The 16,397-nt window shown below is 45.3% G+C and overlaps 1 non-coding gene across 1 annotated transcript in view; it reads right to left on the bottom strand.

Moving 5' to 3' along the window:
• Nucleotides 1-353: 353 nt before the first annotated feature.
• The window catches only part of LOC103743074, a 51,720-nt gene continuing 35,676 nt past the window's right edge, over nt 354-16,397 (bottom strand). The window contains exon 4 of the transcript XR_001872711.2: nt 354-593. This is a non-coding gene — a transcript (uncharacterized LOC103743074). The remainder of the gene's footprint in view (nt 594-16,397) is intronic.

The raw sequence follows: 16,397 nt of genomic DNA on the forward strand, positions 1-16,397 counted from the left end.
ACACACACACACACACACACACACACACACACACAAATTGTCTCAAATGTGTACTTAAAAAAAATGTGTATGAGTGTATTGCCTGCATGTACGTAAGTGCATCCGTGTCGTGCAATGCCCACGGAGGTCAGAAAAGGGCATTGGATCCCTTGGAACTTAAGTTATGGACAGTTATTAGATGCCATATGGGTGTTGGGAACCAAACCCAGGTCCTCTGCAAGAGCAACCAGTGCTCTTAAACTCTGAGTCATCCAAACCCACTAGCTCCTTCAAATCTGTATTTTTATGTTCAAGGTCAGCAATAACCTGGGAAGGCAAGAGATACTATTTCACACCTATTTATAAGTGGTAAATCTTTAAAGTCTGCAGATTAGATTTATTTTTTCAAAGAAAGAAAAAAAATTGAACTTGTGCAGCACTAGTTGTTTATTCTAGTAACAGGAGGCGGCAGGCTGCAGGGAGAACTTGGATCTTGGCTGCTCAGTCCAAGCTGTCCAGGAGGCAGCAACAGCAGAGTGCGGCCCAGCATGCGGCCAGGACTGCCTGACACCCGCCATCTGTGTTGGTCTTCCTTTCCCGTTCCAAAATGTACACTGGAAGGGGGCAGGTCGGGGTGGGAAGGGGAAGAGAGAGACCCATTAAGAAGGGACTTGGAGTAGCAGTGGTCTGGCAGCACTTACCACATTGCAAGAACTCATTCATACCAGACTGTCAGCTCCACCAGGGCAGGACAAGGGCCACTCCAGTGTCTGGCACACATCAGGTACTCAGAAGCTGTCAGACCAGTTTCCTGCCACCTCACCTTCCATAGGCAATGAAACCCCAATCCAGCATCTCATTTGAGGCTGTGATCCAATTTACAGCCCTTGCCCAAAGCCCAATGTGGGAGGCACAGGAAGTTGATACACTCTCATTTAGTCCTCACAGCATCCTGGTGGAGCTCCCATACATCTTTAACCTAAATATGAGCTAGGAGAATTTCTTTGAAGGGGAATTTGTGGGGATGGGACACAAGTACTTTGGCTCAAAAATATGTATCTAGAATTTACCCTAGAGTTCAATCAGCTAAAACAAGGCAGAGCATATAGTAGAGTTATAGAGAGTTAGGTAGTTCCTCCACATGGCCAGTAACTCAAGCAAGGAAGGAATATAGTAATACTTAATAGTATTTATACAGAAAGGATATCTACTTTGCTGAAAGAAGGTAGAAGCTTAAATGTCAGAGTGTGGGGAGAGATGGAGGATTTTTTACTTTGCATTTTTCACTTTTCTCAAATCTAGATTATTTGATTTTAAAGTCAAACTCAAAGGTACTACTTTAGCTAAAATATGAAGGGAAGGTGGGAGGGAGGGAAGAAAGAAGGAAGAAGAGAGGGAAAGAGGAAGGGGAAGAAGTAGTTCCAGTCTCCTGGTTTTCTGGCAGGATGGTACCTGTCTGGTTTTGGCTGCCTTGGACCCCTCTTATCCTTTCTCAAGTGCTAGTTCTGGGGCTTGTGAGGGCAGCTGGTTCTGACTGACCTGAACTGCTTGCTCGGTGGCCCTGACCTTTAGTACTTCCCAAAGTTACCTAGAAGTCTCATTCAGACTAACTTCACGCAACTTATGCTCTCACAGCCATACTCCGCACCCTCTGATTCCCTGTCCCATCTATCCCATATCCCTCAAATCTGGTCAGCACCTCCTCAGACTTGCTTGTGGGCCCTGGGTGAAGACAAGGACTCCAGCCGGCAAATGAGGCAACAGGGGCACTATCAAATCACTGCTCCTCCCTGTGAGGAGGCTCAAGGCCCTGAGGGTAGGTACACCTGCATTTGTGTCATTCCTAGGGATGGGTCCCTGTGAGCCCCTCCCCCACATGCCAGGTCCCAAACAGGTCACTGTCAGTGTTCCTAATGAACCCTCCTCCCTCTACAGCAACACCTGCTGGCAAGCACCTCAGCATTTATCATATCAGCTCCAGCCTCATACCATTGTCTGGTTGGTTGTCCAGGGAGCCGAAAGCTCACCCAAGTCAAGTTATGGAGAAAGAGAGCACAGGAAGCAGTTCTGGTCAGTGTCTGCCACAGACACCTAGGAGGACTCCAGGTCCCTGGATCCCTGCTTTCTGCTCACCCAGTGATAGTGGTTCCAATGCTCTACTTCCTCATCTCCTGTCCTAAGCAGAATCCTGCTATCTCAACTCTAGTTACTGCTTCTCTCCACTGCTACCAGCCTGGTACCCCAGTGGCACCCTGTCAGAAGAACTCCAGTGCCTACTCATCTGGCCCCACAATAGTAGTACCCCTCATGACATCCTCCCTTTGCCTTGCAAATACCTCCTCTGCCTATTCCTTGATGGCCCTCCAACACCACCCTGGGACACTGGCTTGGGACTGAAGCCTCCTAGCCAGCATACCTGCCTGCTGCTTCCAGACTTGGATTTAATCATTTCTTCTTCTTCATCGCCCAAGCCTGTGGAGTCCTACATACTGACAGATGGGGAGCACATTGTGGTACCATTTCATGGAGAAAGAAATTGCTTCAGAGACAGTTACATGGTTTTGTCCAAAGTCAGCTGTCAGCATTCCCATGTCAGTCTCCTGACTCATCTTAACATAATCCTACTGTTGCATACATATCCCATCATGTCGCTCATTTGCTCAAAAATACCTAGGTTATTTGGAGAGGGAGAGAGGGAGAGGAGGAGGGAGAAGAGAGGAAGACCGGAAGAGGGAGACAGGGGAGGGAGATGGGGGGGAGGAAGGGAGGGAAGCAGGAGGGGAGAGAGCGAGAGAGAGAGAGAGAGAGAGAGAGAGAGAGAGAGATCCCCCGAACACTGGGGGGAGGGGAGAGAGGAAGAGAGAGAGAGAGAGAGAGAGATGCCCCGAACACCTAACATTACAACTATGCTGGGCAAGATGTGCATAAGCATATCTCTCCAGTGGTCCAGAACAGCTCTATGCATGTATAGGATGTCAAGGTGTCTCAGTCTGTCCTTTGCTCCACTTCACAATATGCAAAATGTCATCCCTAGCTATGTTCTCAGACTGCTTCTGTCCTAATCTCTCTAGACTTTGCCTTACCTCAGGTAAGCCTGAGAACTCTTTCTAGGAACCTGAGGTACAACAGGAAGTAGTGAGTGCAGTATGGGTAGCAGAGATGGCAGGCTCTCCTAAGACTCTAGTGATGGAAATCCAGATGAAAACAGAGAAGGAACCCTTCTTGCCTGACATTTTATGTAGGAGGATGTGCTATTATATATTTTAGTTTTTATCCCACAGTTCCTGGCTTCTAACTCCCTCCCCAAGGCAAGCCACAGAAATTAGAACTTCTCTTCTCTAAAACAGGTTCAAAGAAACACTTTTTCCCTGCCTTTCTGTCTTGGAATTGAATATAAAGAAACTTTCTGGCCTACATTGTCTAATAATAGGTCATAAGAGCCTCCTCGTTCCCAAAGGGTCCTACCCTATGCTCAGAAGGGAAGGAATGCTATGCAGCATGGCCTCTCTGTGCTTCTCTACTCTGTTAGGGTTATATTTGACCCAATCACGTTTCTACATGGCTGTCTGTGCAATAACGACTCAATAAAATACCCCAAAGGGCAGAATATGGAGCTTCTGGACAGCAGAACCTGTGGCAGTTCCTGAAGGGTGGTGCACCTGGAGAGGGCACAGAAGCACCCTTTTCTGTGCTCTTTTCTACACACTTGATGCTATACAGCTCTTCATCTTTATCTTTTGTAGTGTCCTTTATAAGCTAGAAAACATGTTTCTCTGGGGTCTGTGAGCCACTCAAGCAAATCAAATGAACTTGAGGAGGGGTTGTGGGAACTCTAGTTAATAGCAGGTTGAAAAAAAAATAGAAGGTTAATCAGAAGGACAGGTAAGGCAATGGAGGTCGAGATTAGCATGGAAGTGGAGGGGTGCTAGAGACAGCCCTCCAACTATCATCTGATGCCACTTCAGGTAGACACCTTGAGAGATGGATTAGAGGATGCTCAAGCTGCTGTTTGGTACTGCAGAACTGAATGCTTGATTGTTGGTGGGGAAAAGACCCCCACACTATTTTAGGTCACAGAAGTCTTCTGTATTAATGAGTGATGAGGGAACAGAGGGAAAAAGGCACTTTGATTTTCCTGAACATTCTGAAGGGATGTCCTCAATCCAGGTCAAAAGGCTCAAGACATCTTGTCCCATTTTTGTGGGAGGTTCCATATTCAGGATTTCAAAATAGAGATTTTAATCAGACTTATCAAATTTAAATATACAATCATCTACTTAGTGATGTAACCTCAGGCAGGTGATAACGTCTCTTGGCCTCAGTTTCCTCTGCTGTAAAAGAGGGGTAATATTGGTAATCTGCAGCCAAGGGGGCTGTGGGGAAGAGACCATGCATTGTTAGAGCACATTGTGAAGCATTCAATAAATATTTACCAATGTTATTACTATTATTTACATGACTATGAGCTTTCAGCAGGCTCCTTTCCTGAGTGAACAGTCTCATTTTTATTTATTTATTTTTTAAAGAGTCAGAGTCTTGCTATGCAGCTAGTCTTGAACTCCCAATCCTCCTGGCTCAAACTCCCAAGTACTGGGGTGACAGGCATGTGCCACCATGCCTGGCAAGGGAAGGCCTCTTATAGGCAGACCTAAGTAAGAAGAAAGAGGGGCTCACCTGGATTCTGGAAGAAGCTTCTGAAATAAACAAGAGGTCAGGAGACAAAGCCATAGGCTAGGCTATTCTAGAAGCAAGGATCCTCCAAAATCATTTAGACCCTCATTTTAAGTGGAAGACAACTGCGAGGGAAGAATGTGTCCAAAACCACTATGAGGAAGAGGGAAAGAAGACCAGAGCCAGTAGATCCACAACAGGAGAATTCAAGAAGGTTGGACTAGGAACAGTCTTGAAATCAAGACCTTCTTTATTTATCTTCCCTCACCCCAATTCGTACAAACCTATATAGTCCCTGTCATTTTCCCTTTGGCCTCGACACAACTGGAACCCAGGTCACACTTTTGGAAACATGACTCTGAAAAACACAGGCAAGGCCCTGGCAGAGCACTGAGCCTGAAACAAAGGAACCAATAGGCGGGAGACACAAGGGATGTAGTTCAGGGCCACAGACACAGCTAAAGCCAGGCTAACAGGTCCATGCCTAATAATATTGCATCCCACCCACTGAAAGACTGGACAATCTAGGCACCCCAATAGGAACCTCACCCCTTCCACGGGTTTCATCTGCACCTGCCTAGACCACCTGCCAGGCCTCAGTCTTCCAAAGCTCCTGAATGGGCAGTAACACTTGTGAGAAAACATGCGATCCCACCTCCAGGAACTGGTCTGGCTGCATAGCCTTTGAACAAGCTCCTTTCTTCCTTCCCCGACAAAGGAAGGGCTTGCAGGACCTAGGGCAGAAAGCAACCCAGTTCATTAGCTAGCCCTTCCCAAGCTGTTACCAGAGAATCAATTCAAGGTTGGGTTACCTTGTGAAAATCTCCTCTTGGGGCTGGAGAGATGGCTCAGTGGTTAAGAGCTCTGGCAGCTCTTGCAGAGGACAGGGTTTGGTTCCCAACACCCACATGGCAGCTAACAACCATCTGTAACTCTAGTTCCAGGGGATCCGACACCCTCTTCTGACATCCACAGGCACTGCACAACATGGGTGCATTACATATATGCAGGCAATACATTCACTGGATCCCGAGAGGCCTATGATCTGACTCTGGTGGGCTCTTCTCTTCATCATCCCCCAGCATCCAGAGTAAACTTGGGACAATACAGGTAAGAATCAGGGCCACAGTACTGATTGGTCCCTTACCTCAGCCCTGCCTGATGTCCCTTTCCTTCCTCATTCAAGTTCTGGTCTGGCTCTACTCCTGACTTGGTTTGTACTTGTCACCTCCCAGAATTGAGAGTGATGCTTGTAGTGAGGGCCAAAGATGAAAATGTCAACAAAACACCACCTGATTCTTTTTCCTCCGCCCCAGCAGCCATGTACCAGAGCAGTAGGAAAAGGCGCCTGGGAAAAGCAGACTAGAGAAGTTGCAGGGAGATCCTTCTCCTCTGCTTTGCAACACCTGGGGCTCTAGGCAGCTCCTCTGAGGGGCCTTCCTGACCTTCCCCAGCCCATCACGGCTCTTTTTGGCTAGAGATTGCTGAAGGCACACTCTCAATTGCAATCATTCAAAAACAGCCATAAAAGCTAAACACTGACACAGAGAGGGGCACAAGTGAGTATTCAGATAAGAAAGGTAACTCAGAGTCAGTCTAATCTGTACAGCATATGTCTATAAGAACAGAGAAAGCTGGGGAAGAATAGGCTCACTCTATAGCCAATGAGGCTTTCCTTTTTATTTTTGTTATCAGAATACAATACGAGCACAGGACTGTCCCCTGAGATGTTTTCATATGCCCTAAATGAACTCTAAGTTCCTCCATTGTGGAGTACAGGTTTTGTCCACATATTGCCCCCGTAGGGCCTAAGACCCAGGGGAGGACAGCATGGGATGGATGGGAACCAGGCTCACACATGTCAGTTTGCACATGCAGCCAGGGATGTGCAGCAGGGACAGGCTGTGGCAGGATCTCTGAACCATTTACATGGGCTGCATGGTCTATAGTCTAAGTCCTCACCTACTGTCTGTGGCTATGCAGAAGAAATCGAAGTGGTTCATTTGTGGGTCTAGAGAATTTCTAGTAAATTAACACAGAAGCCACCAAATGCCCACTAGGACCAGAGATTCCCAACCAGCCAACTCCATTCCTGTATTGCCTGGGAAATACAGAGGGACACTGGCTCCAGGAAGCCTTATCTATGACAAGACATAGGTAGATTCCTTTTTGTTGTGTATCGAACAAAAGCCCACTCCCCTGCAGGTGTGCTCTTAGCTAGTACAACCAGTTCAGCAGCAATTCCAAATGCCTAGGAACTTTATAAGTGTACCTTACTTTCCTAGGGGAAAGTTACATGTAATTCCAATAAGTCTCCACGTTGTGTAAGAACCAGATAAAAAGCTGATTATCAGAGCCACCAAACACAGGAGATACTGACATGCTTGCACAAAGCTGCCATAAGAAGATGACAAAGGGCTTCAGTTTAGCAGCTCATGGCTTCAAATCTCAAGATGGAGGTAGGCCTAGGGACAAGTCCCAAAGACCAGTCCTAGTTCAGTCAGAAAAGATAAGGGTCAAAAAAGGCCAGCAGGGCTCTTTCTAGCCCAATGCCCACTACTGAATATCAAGGCCTCCATAATCATAAGGAAAATAGCCAACTCAAATGCTGTCAATGAAAGGTGATATATAAAGCTGGAGCTCTAGCATGTCATGAAAGCCTATCAAATATCAAACTGTAGTGTGATGCAGGTGACTGACTAGTGGGGTCATGCTGGAGTCTAAATTTAGAAGATGAGACTTTTGGTCTGAAAGTCTATCCCTTAGTGGAGAAATTCATGAGCAACTAATCTTTAAAGACATCTTGCTTTAAAATCCTTATCCCATGAGCTGGGTGTGGTGGCACATGCTTTAAATTCCAGCAGCATGAGAGAGGCAGGCAGATCTCTGTGAGTTCAAGGCCAGCCTGGTCTACATAGTAAGTTCTAGGCCAGCTGGGGCTACAGGGAGACACTGTCTCAAGAAGACCAAAAAAAAAAAATCACTTTACCCCAGGACCTGAATAAATATTTGTACTCCCATGATCATCATTTACACTATTTGAAACTATTTACAAAAGGTAGAAGCAATCCAATATCCACCAATGAATGGATAAACTAAATATAGAATATTTATTTATTTGGTTTTGGGGAGGATTTTGGGGGAAAACGTTTCGGCGACAACTGCATATGATATGAATATAGTTAATATCAAAGAACTACACCCTTAAAAATTGTCCAAATGGTCAATTTTATGTTCTTAATATTTAACTAGACATAAACTTTCAAGGATCTTGAATGGGCATCAACACTTGTATGCTTTAGTCTTCCACTTATTCATGTGGCTTCCAAGGCATTTCAGTATCAGGGAGTCAGGACAGAGCTGAGCTTGCAGCAGGCAGAAGTCTCGGGGACATTCTGTCCAGCAGCAGCTTCAACTCCAGTTTGGCATCAATCCTGCTGTCCCCTAGGACCAGCCTGAAGGCCAATCAGCTAGAGCCAAGTTATAGTTACAGTCAGCTCCAGCTGCCTGGGTGCCGACCTGCCCTCAGGTCTGCAGACTCTTCCAGACTCCTCCAACCATCTCTCACATCAAGTGCTTGAGAAACCAGCTGCAGTTACTGATGGTTGGCTTTGTCTCCCTCTCACTTCATATGCTCACTTCCTTTTTCCTGACACAGCCAACCCTGGAGGGCAGTCCAGAAAGAAAAGACATTGTCTGACTTAGAGAACACTTGGAAAGAAGAGATGAGGAGAAAATGCAGTCACAGGCTACACTGGGCCAGGACCGACACTAAACACAACTAGAAGTTAGACTCAGGAAGGGTCCTTTCAGTGAGCTCTGTGGGAGGAATGTCAATCTTTTATCACTTTTGATTGGCCCTGGATTCTCCTGACTAATACTGTCCTCATGGCCTGGGTCCTTTGCTCCCAGGATTGGGTGGTGGTGAGGGTAGTCAACACATGCCATTATTATACCTTCTCTAGAGCAGCAAAGATGCTTGGTAGACCCAGAGAACCATTGCAGGGATTGGGGGGAGAGCAAAGGAAAAAGTGGAACAAGAACAAAAAGCGACTCAGCAAGCCAGGCCTGATGTGAACCTACAATCTCAGCTACTCAGGAGGCTGAGGTAGAAGGATTGCCAAGTTCAAGCCTAGCTTGGGCTACAGAGTGAATTTCAGGCCAGCTTAGGCTACAGAATAAGTTCTAAGCTAGACCGAGCAACTTAGTGAGACCCTATCTAAAAATTTTAAAATTTAAAAAGGGCATAGGGCTGGAAAGATGGCTCAGCAGTTAAAAATATTGACTGTTCTTGCAGAAGACCCTGGTTCGAATCCCAGTACCCACATGGCAGCTAACAACTGTCTGTAATGCCAGTTCCAGGGGATCCAAAAGTCTCTTCTGTCCTCCGCAGACATTGCATGACACGGGTGCACTTACCTATATGCAAGCAATACATGCTTACACATAAAATAAAAATGATAAAATATTTTTTAAAAAATTTTTAAAGGGCTGGGAAGTAGCTTAGTAGTAGAGTGTTTGCCTGGCCTCCAATGTCAGTGGCCCTGAATTTGACAACTACTCCCATGATTTAGAGAGGTAAATAAGAAATCCAGGAAAGTTTATTCTTGGTTTTTAGGTACTGGGTTTCTGAAAAGGGGGGAAAATGGAGGGGTTACTTTGGGAGGAGTTGACACTTTGGAACTTTCCCAAACAGGCAGAGATTTCCAGTTGTTGTCCAGGTACAGAAGGGCCCCGACAGGTGTTATCAGCAATGTCAGCCTGACTTATATGAGTACCGGCCCCAGGAGTCGCACTCAAACAGGATCTGCCACATTTTCCAAAAGAGCAAACAGTGCCATATCATTTTTACAGAACACAAAGCCTGTTTTATCTTAAGTATACAGGCCACAACTGGCTTCTACCTGGACCAGATTTCTATGTTACTGATTAACAGCTCTCAGAGACGTATTTATGCAAAACACCTCAGGCTATTTTCTCCCTTGACTTGCAGGCATAATTATATGACAGTAAAAATAGTTGTGATTTCTCCTGAATGACCTCAGTTTAAAGCCCTGAACCCAGAGTTCTGAGGTCAGGGATGGGCCAGGATGACAGTCTCACTGCACCTGGTTAAGAAGGTGCAGACCTCACTGTAAGAACTGCCTCTATGCCTCCCCTCTGTCCTGAGCACACTGCCCAGAGAAAGAAAACGCATTGTTGCAGATCTGGAAAGAACTGTTGGGGGTTGTTCTGCTGATTTATTCACAGAATTGCTATTGTTTTTGTACATTACAACACACCAACTCAGCCACCTGAAAATCAATGCTGAAGGGTCCTGAAAATCACCACTTTCCTCACTGAGAGACACGTATCTGGCAAATGAAAGCCAGAGGCTTCCTAGTGGAGAAAGGAAGACAGATGGGGTGCTGGGCTTGCATGACTGAAATTCTGCTAGCCTGGGAGACAGGTGTTTAGAGAAACACCTTCCTTTCATGATCAATGCTATCAATGTGGCCACCTTGTCACTGAAGGCAGTCTAGACAACACCATCACATTTCCACCAAAATGGGCTGCTAGTCTTTGTCATAAAAACCCTGCAGCGGTTTGACCTTGAAAGTGAAGCAGTATGCAGGGAGCTTCTACTAGTCCAGGAAGCCCAGAACACATCTCATTTCTTCCCAACCACTGAGATGAGCTCAATTGCCCACAGTGGTGGGTTTATTTATAGCACTACCAGTTTAGTTTGGAGAAACTGGAGACAGAGCAGAAGCATGCTCAGTCAACTCCAGAAGTCCACCATCCCACACACTCACCCTAGGGCATATATACTCTAGAATAGTCTGGAATGCTCCACTATCTGCCAATGTCATAGCACAAGCAGCCCGGATCTCACCTGGCAACCTGCCAAGGAGCATGGTGCAGAGGGAAAGAGAGAGAGCACTAGAGTTGGGCATCAAAGCCACTTTGTGGATGTGACACTCTCCCAGCTTTAGTTTTCTCACCTGTAAAATATACCAGTTCCTTCACCTCACTGTATTCTTCTGTGTTAGTCCACACAGGCCGATGTCTACTACACAGCAAATATTCAGTGTATCTTAGTTGCTATAACTAATCCCCAAACCACCAAGGACAGAAGACAGGGCCCCCAGTGGCTAAGACATCTGGAAGCACTAAGTGTATTACATAAAGCTGGTAGAACCTATATATACTTTTACAAAATGAACTAAAGTATTTCTGAAGAACATACAAAAGACAAGGAAATGGGGTAAAAGAGGTATCAATGCCAGGCCACTGGTGGACAATCCAGGAAAGCCAGGAGTGCTGCCTCCCAGTTTCACAGTCATCCTTATTACCTATGCTCATGGTATCAGGAGGCACCAAGAATCCTTCTACCACCACCCCACCCCCACTGTTCTCTCAAGACTGAAGAGGGGAGTGATCTTATTATTCAGGAATGCCTCTGACCTTCAAGAGGAGCCTGGTGATCCTCAGCTCCTACCTGAATAAATCCCGCTCAGAGCGTCAAAGTCACTTACTACTCTTTGTCCATGGCTTGCCATAGGGCACTTAGTAGGCCTAGCACAAAGAAGACACAAAAATGAATAAGTGAATGAGAAGTTTGCTTTGTGCCCAATACTGCTACTGGAATCTTCATGCTGAAGCAAACTGCAGGTATAGACTTAGTTGGCTGCTCTCTGACGGAACTGAAAATATTACTAAGGAAAAATACCAAGTCCAATGAGCCCATCTTAACACTTTTAGGGGAGGAGAAGATAGGATCTTATTATATACATAGTCCAGGCTATGCTCAAACTCACGATCCCCCTGCTTCAGCTTCCTGAATGCTGGACTGCAGGCATGCGCCACCACATCCAGCTGTCTTTGTTTCACTTTTCTCAATTCTAACCCTTCAAACAAGATCTAGGCATATCTTAAACTTTCCACAAAGGAGCTAAAATACTGGTCAGAGTCCATTCACTAGGTCTGTCTCTGAGAACCCTGGGCCCCTACCAGCCTCTCAGCTCAGCTCAGGCAGAAGCTAGACTTCCTGAGCTCTGTATCCCCTAGGTCCAGCGTTTACAGACACAAGTTCACCAGATTCAGTTTATGCTTAAATTTGGCATAGTCCCTTTAAATAAAATGCTTCTCTTAAGTAAAAAAAAAACTGTGACTGTGGCTCAGTTTCCTCACCTGAAACATGGATACAATTATAGCACCAACTTCTTAGGATTTTATGAAGATCATATGGTATAGTACTCAAAAAGCAGTTAACATCGTGTCTGGCACAAAATACAGAGAAATTGTGGCTATTATTGTTATTATTCTATAAACTAAATTAGTAAAGGGCTAAAAAGTAAAGCAATCTTTTTGTAGAGCTTTATACTGTTTCAAGATTTTTTTTTTTTAAAGATTTTACTTTATGTGTGTGTATGTATGCCATGTGTGTGCAGTTATCCATGGAGACCAGAAGAGGGCATTAGATTCCCTGGAGCTGGAGTTACAGGTGGTTGTGAGCCACCTAATATTAGTGCTAAGATCTGAACTCTGATCCTCTAGAAGAGCAGCAAATGCTCTTAACCATGGAGTCATTCTCCAGCTCCTGTTTTGAGGGTTTTTTTTTTTTAAAGATTTTTATTATTTTTATTTTATGTGTATTCATGTATTGCCTGCATGTAGGTAAGTGCACCTGTGTTAAGCAATAACTGCAGAGGTCAGAAGTAGCTGCTGGATCCCCGGGACATGGAGTTGTTAGCTGCCATGTGGGTGCTGGGATTCAAACCCGGGTCTTCTACAAGAACAACCAGTGTTCTTAACTGCCAAGCCATCTCTCCAGCCCCTGAGGGTTTTTTTGTGACAGGGTCTCACAATGTAGGACTGGCTGGTCTGGAACTTGCCATGTGGCCTTGAACTCACAGAGACCCATGTGCCTATGCCTCTTGAGTACTGGGATTATATTTTAAGATTTTTTTTTAAAAAAACAGCTGGGAGTGGTGGCACACACCTTTAATCCCAGCACTTGGGAGGCAGAGGCAGACAGGTCTCTGTGAGCTCAAGGCCAGCCTGGTCTACATAGTGAGTTCCAGGACAGCTGGGGCTACAGGGAAACCCTGTCTCAAAAAGACCGAAAAGAAAAAAGAAAAAAACAAAACAAAAAAAACAAGTATAATTATCTGGGAAGATAGCTCAGTTGGTAAAGTGCTTGCTGTGCATGCATGAGGACTTGAATTGAGATCCCTAGCACCTGCAGCTTGTCATGGTAGTACATGCCTGTAACCCTAGATGGGGGGGCGGTTGCTGACCAACCAGTCTAACAGAAACAGGGAGCTCCAGGTTCAGTGAGAGACCCTATCTCAAAAAGTAATGTGGAGAAGTGATTTCAACATCAACTTCTGGCCTCCATATGCATCCACACAGGTGAGAATATATAACACAGAGGCACACAAAGACACAGATGTACACACAGACACACAGACACAGAGACACACACACACACGAATAATTTAGACTTGGGGGAAAAACAGCATGGATTCAGCAGTATGAGACTACCATCTGAAATGGAGACTTCAGTTATAAACTGACAGGCACTTCTGGGACTCTTCTCAGGGGCCAAGATGCAGCCAAGGATAGCCTTAATGAATTTAAAATGGAAACAGAAACAAGAACACCCAAACACCCATCAATACTTTTATGTAGCACAGTATTAGTTTCAAATGTATCCCCTAGAAGAAGACTATTCACTGGATGAATTTTGAAAAAGTCTACATCATGGGCCAGCAAGATGCTCAGTGGGTTAAGGCACGTGCTACAAGTCTGATAACCTGAGTTCAATCTTCAGGACTCACATGGGTGGGTGGAAGGATAGAACTGACTCTGGCAAGTTGGCCTCTGACTTCCACATGAGTGAGCTCACAGACATCAGATACAGAGACACATACACATACACACATCAATGTAAAGAAAAAAAAATTGTTTTTTGTCTCTTTTGAGACAGGGTCTCCATGTAGCCACAGCTGACCTGGATTCGCTATGGATACCAGGCTGGCCTTGAACTCACAGAGATCCACCTGCCTCTGCCACCCAAGTGCTGGGACGAAAGGCATGTGCCACCACACCCAGCTTAAGAAAAATAAAATTTTTAATATTTATTATTTTATGTGTATGAGTGTATTGCCTGCATGTGAGTGAACCCATATCGTGCAATGCTGTGGAGGTCAGAAGAGGGCTTCAGATTCCCCTGGAACTGGAGTTAAGGACGGTTTGTAGCCGCCATGTGGGTGCTGGGAATTGAACCCGGGTCCTCTGCAAGAACAGTCAGTGCTCTTAACCTCTTAACCGCTGAGCCATCTCTCCAGCCCAAGAAAAAAATTGTTTAAAGAAAGAAAATCTTGCAGGGTGTGGTGGTACATGCCTTTAATCCCAGCACTTGGGAGACAGAGAGGCAAGAGGATCTCTCTGAGATCAAAGCCAGCCTGGTCTACATAGTGAGTTCCAGACCAACTGGGGCTACAGAGAGAACCCTATCTGCAAAGAAGGAAGGAATGGAAGGGAGGGAAGGGAGCAGAGGGGAGGGGATGGGAGGGGAGGGGAGGGGAGAAAGAAAGGAGAGAGGGAGAGAGAGAGGGAGGGAGGAAGGAAGGAAGGAAGGAAGGAAGGAAGGAAGGAAGGAAGGAAGGAAGGAAGGAAGGAAGGAAGGAAAATATTTTTTTCTTTTCTATTTGGTACCAAGTGCTAGAGATCAAACCCTGGATTTTGTGCATGCTAATCACAGAATCACGGGCTCTCCCACTGAACCAGCCCAGACTCTACCACTTCCCCAACCCTGGAAAGTATAAGTCCATAACTTACAAAGTTAAGTTCTTAAAGTGGCCAGATTTCTTGGTGTAAGAACCCGGCTCTAACAAGAGGCAGAAGCTCTGGGTGTTAGCAAAGTTAGCTAAACTGGGCTTTGGAGGAAACCAGCTCTTCTGGCCACTGTTGATTCTGGATTTGGCCCTCACAGTGTCACTGTTGCCAGGCTGAGTCTTCACTCAGTGGTGCAAACACGGGTCTTTGCTGTCTTCATTGTCAATAGTCTAATTATAATCATCCTGTGTCATATCCCATTTTTTGAAGCCTCTAAACAATTGTGATCCCAAATATAAGTGGAATGCAGACTTTTAAAAAAGATATAAATTTCTATCAATGTAGCCAGTTCTCCTTAAAGTGACTTCTATGAAAACTCAAGGGAGACTTCAGCAAATCAAAGAGCTGTCAGTTTTGAAGAGGTGCCTCCTCAGGTTTCTTGTATGGCTAACCACAATGACAACTGGGGTGATAATATGAGGTACCTGTAGGCACTGTGCCACACAGGCAGCTGGTGTGACAAGCACTGGAGCATGGGACCTACTAGCACAGCTAATGCCTTATTACTATTTATTAGGTACCATCTAAGGGATATTTCTGCCACCTGTGTCCCTAGCACTAAGACTAGCATTGGTCCTGCTCAGCAGAATGTAGCTGGAAAAGGGAGATTCCAAAAGTGTGTGCTTGGCTCCAGTCTTCTGAGCCACCTACTCAACCCCACTCACAGCTTACAACTTCCTTAGCTGTCTCTTATCGCAAGCAGTGTTTTGTTTTGCTTTTCCTTGCCCACTACACCAGTGTCCTCATTGTTTCCACTGGCCTAACTAAAGAAAGCCATGCAAAAAGTAAAGGGCATCTGAATACTTTGTTTTCAAAGTGAGCTAAAGCAATATCTGCACAGAAAATTCAGACTGCACCTGGGTTGAAGAGGGTTAGGAAGAACAAATAGCAAACTAGTATGGACAATCCAGCCTGCTCTCAGCCAGCAGCACTGGGTTCCATCTACTGGCTGAGGAAATGGGATCTGCAAAGAGCAGTTGTGTCTTCATACTCCATTTCCTCTGAGTGCTGGGTGAGCCAAGACCTTCAAAATGGAGAGTTTTCTATAGGATCAATAGACTGTCTATTCCCCCATAGAAAGGGAAAGAAAAAGGTCATCTTTAGGAGTCTGTAGTCCCCTGTTGTCCTCATGACTAGACTGCCTTCACATAACCCACAGGTCCAGGAGACAGTACAGTCACCAGGGAGACCATTCTCAAAGTGTTGGGCCTAGCTGAGCTCTGTCAAATGGAGTCGCAAGTATGTGGAATAAAAGTGAAAGCTGGTGCTAAGTCTCTAGGACACTCACTAAAGGCCTTTCTCATCTACTTTTGTGAAGAGTTGCCAACTGAGTGCCACCAGAAAGAACTCATCAACAACTTCCTTTACAACTAACAAACAGTGTGTGCTGCTGCTAACACTGAAGTATTTAAAGACTATTAAATGGGTCTAAAAGTTAGGAATACAATTTGAAACTAGACAGCCCTCAGTTCAGATCAGGCTCAGCTAGCTACTCTTTCAATAGACCTTAGGAAAGTCTATTTATCTTTCATTTCTTTTTAAAAATTTTTTTTTTAATTTTAGGTTTATTTATTTTTATGTGTATGAATATTTTGTCTTAATGTCCGAATATACACCATTGTATGCCTTATCCTAGAAGAGGGCACTGGATCCCCTGGAACTGGAGTTAAGGATGGTTGTTAGCCACCATGTTGGGCCTGGGAACTGAACCTGGGTCTTCTGTGAGAGAAGCCAGTGTTCTTAACTGCTGAGCCATCTCTCTAGCACCTCTCCTCATTTCTAATATGGGACACCATTAGGACTGCTGATGGGTTGAGTAATATTCACAAAGCACCTGAATAAGATCTGATTAGAAATAGTAA

The sequence above is a fragment of the Nannospalax galili genome, unplaced genomic scaffold (genome assembly GCF_000622305.1).
Source record: "Nannospalax galili isolate Female #2095 unplaced genomic scaffold, S.galili_v1.0 scaffold760, whole genome shotgun sequence".
NCBI lineage: Eukaryota > Metazoa > Chordata > Mammalia > Rodentia > Spalacidae > Nannospalax > Nannospalax galili.